This window comes from Otolemur garnettii, unplaced genomic scaffold (assembly GCF_000181295.1).
Source record: "Otolemur garnettii isolate 467f Iridium unplaced genomic scaffold, OtoGar3 scaffold00253, whole genome shotgun sequence".
Classification (NCBI taxonomy): Eukaryota; Metazoa; Chordata; class Mammalia; order Primates; family Galagidae; genus Otolemur; species Otolemur garnettii.
In genome coordinates, this window is record NW_003852648.1 from 1,099,180 (window position 1) to 1,102,118 (window position 2,939).

The following is a 2,939-nucleotide window of genomic DNA, read 5'->3' on the forward strand; positions in this document are numbered from 1 at the left end:
GCCGGCAACAAATCTTGTTATTTTTCATCAGGGCCCTAGTGAATTTTACTCAGCTCCTCTGTTCAGAGCTGTGAGGGGAGCCTTCTCCAGGCTGCTAGTGCCATAGTGGCAACCTGATGGTACACAAACTGAGGCAAATTAACTTGGGTGGCCATATCAGAGTAATTTCCTATTTCTGTGAGCATATCATAGGAAACTCCATCGTTAGCTTGGGAGTTGCGCTGAACCATTTCATCAGCTTAGTCCATGTATTCTGCCTTCCACAAAAGATATCCCCCCTGCCCCCAGAGACATGCCCTAGCAATAATTTTCCAATCATTAGGTGGCAAAGTGTCATCCCCTAAGGAGTCTATCATGGCCATCACGAAAGGGGCAGTAGCTCCATATTGAGAGACCCCTGCCTTTATATCCTTCAAAGTTTTAAAGGGAATGGGTTCATGGTATTGCTGGTTAGAAGCTGGATCCACACAAATAGGAAAAGTGTGGAAGCCTGACATATCCTTCCCCATGTCACGGGCCAAATGCAAAGCTTGCTACAACAGAGTAGCAGATGGGGAAGATGCCCTTGAATCCCCAGCGCACAGCAAAGGGGAAGTTGCCTGAGGGGAAGGAGCTGCAGCAGAAGCCTGGGGAACAGGCACTGCAGGAGCCCGGGAGCCGACAGAACAACTGGAGCTGTAGAGGGAGGGAACTTGGAGCAATCCCACTCCTTTTTCTTAAAGGCAACCTGTAAGGCTGCGAAAGCTTTAATCAAATCCTTGGTAGGCATTCCCTCAAAATCACAGTATAATTTTCTATACCAGGAGGCTATTCTTCTTCCCCATGATATTAAAGCGGCTTTTTCCTTAAGCTGTTGCACTTCCTCTGGAGACAAAGGATCTTCTTTAGAGAGAAAATCAGAGGTGTCCCTATCATCAGGATCGGACACAAAGGGGGTGCGCTGGAGGGGACTTTACTCCCTCAACCTCAGGTTTTAGGTCAAGGCAATCCTTTACCAAATTACAGATGGTAAAAGTTTCTATGGGAATCCCATCAGGCCCTCAAGCAGTGTAATAAGCTCTCAAATGGACCCAACGTTAGCCCAAGTATCCTGATTAACAGTTCTCTCCTTAGGGAACCAAGGACATAACTTCTGCACAAGCTGCAAAAAAAACAAAAACAAACAAACAAAAAAACGCTCCAATTGATAAATCTGCACCCGGGCTCTGTGAGCTGTGAGCATAGAGTTTAACACTTGTACATACAAATCACTGTCCTTTGACCCAAAGTGTCCCATGCTTTACTCCTGACGAACAATGCACCCCCTCAATTACCTAAATTTACAGAAGTATATGACCTACTTGATGTTAAGGACTCACGTATGAGTCAACTGCAGCGCTGCAAAACTCTTTTGGGGTGTCCCACGGGGTCAGTACTCCTCAGGACCCTGTTTGGGGCGCCACCTGCTGGGAACCAGCCTTGCAAAATTACTAGAGACCCTGGGAGTAGACCAGGGCAGGATGGAAAAGAGAGACGGAAAATAGCGGGATCAGGAGGACCTTTCCTCAATAGGAAAGGCAACCTCAGCTTTATTGCACAGCTTTTATATAGAGTAGCTTGAAGGCATGATTTTGTCATAATTGTATAACTTGATTAAAAACAGCCTAAGAGCAAAATAGCATTCTCAATAGTCAGTACTGACCAAAAGGGCATGGCTCCATTCTAATCTGGTTCAGGAACCAGCCATAACAGGAAATAGCTGGGGCCAGGTTGCATTTGGTCCTTGACTCAAATGCAGTTCCTCAAAACTGGGGGTCCTTGCCTCCCAGAAGGTCGGCTCCCAACAATATGACATAGACAAAAAGGCAAAACATAAGACAAGGCAAGTACTTACAGTGAAGATCACAGATTCAGAAAACTGGACATCTGAAGTCAATATTTTCATGACTTGAGGTAATATCACAGACATACTAATGAATCACATTGGACTTTGTAGAGGGAAGCCTGAACAGGTTGCCTGTGTGGATTGCAGAATAAACCAAGCCACTGACCCAAGAGCCTGTGTGCACTTACGTGGGGTGATGGTCAACCCATAGTGCAGAGGGTGGCAAATGGCAACATAGCAGTCATAGGACATCACTATAAGGAGAGCAAGCTCTACAGATGCAAAGAAAATATAAAAGAAAATATGAGCTGCACAATCTTTGAGTAAGATAAGCTTACTACATATCAGAGACTTCACAATCAATTTGGGAACACTTACTGAGATGCAGCAAAGGTTTATGAGGGATAAATTGCTCACAGAAAGGAGCAATGGAGAGTAAAGATGTGGGTTCATCATAATGATGGTACAAGGTATGATTCCCAATCAAGGCTCTGAGGTATATCACTAAGAACTGCAGACCTTGGAACACCTGGAGCTCCCGGGAACTTGAGATACCCATGAGGAGCAATTCTGTGAAGATGGTGAAGTTGTCCATGTCTGCTAATATGCTACAGCAACCTAGAATGAAGAAGAAAGTGGTAAGATGATGCAAAAACCCACAAAGGCAGACAACCCATTACACCTATAAAGGCAGCTAGCTGTCAGCATCAGTGTATGGTTTCTACAAGGAATCGAGATAGAAGAAATGGAAAAAAGGCAAGTATCTTGAAGTCAATGGGTGAGCATATTTTTTTATGAGGTACCTTTCCAACTCAACTGACATCCCATGTTAGTTTTAAAAACCATAGGATTGGAGAGCTAAGCACATAAAGAATTTAAAATGATATCAAGACCCTACAACCTTTTACTATTGAGCACATGTACATCATTTCCCTAGAATGGAGGGAATTAACATAATTAATTGTCCTGCTGGGACACACCCAGGGATCGTTTTCTCATTCCCTTCAATATTGAACAGTCTACATAGACAGACCTATGACAGGTTCTTTATCAACCCTGTGGATCCAGATTTTAG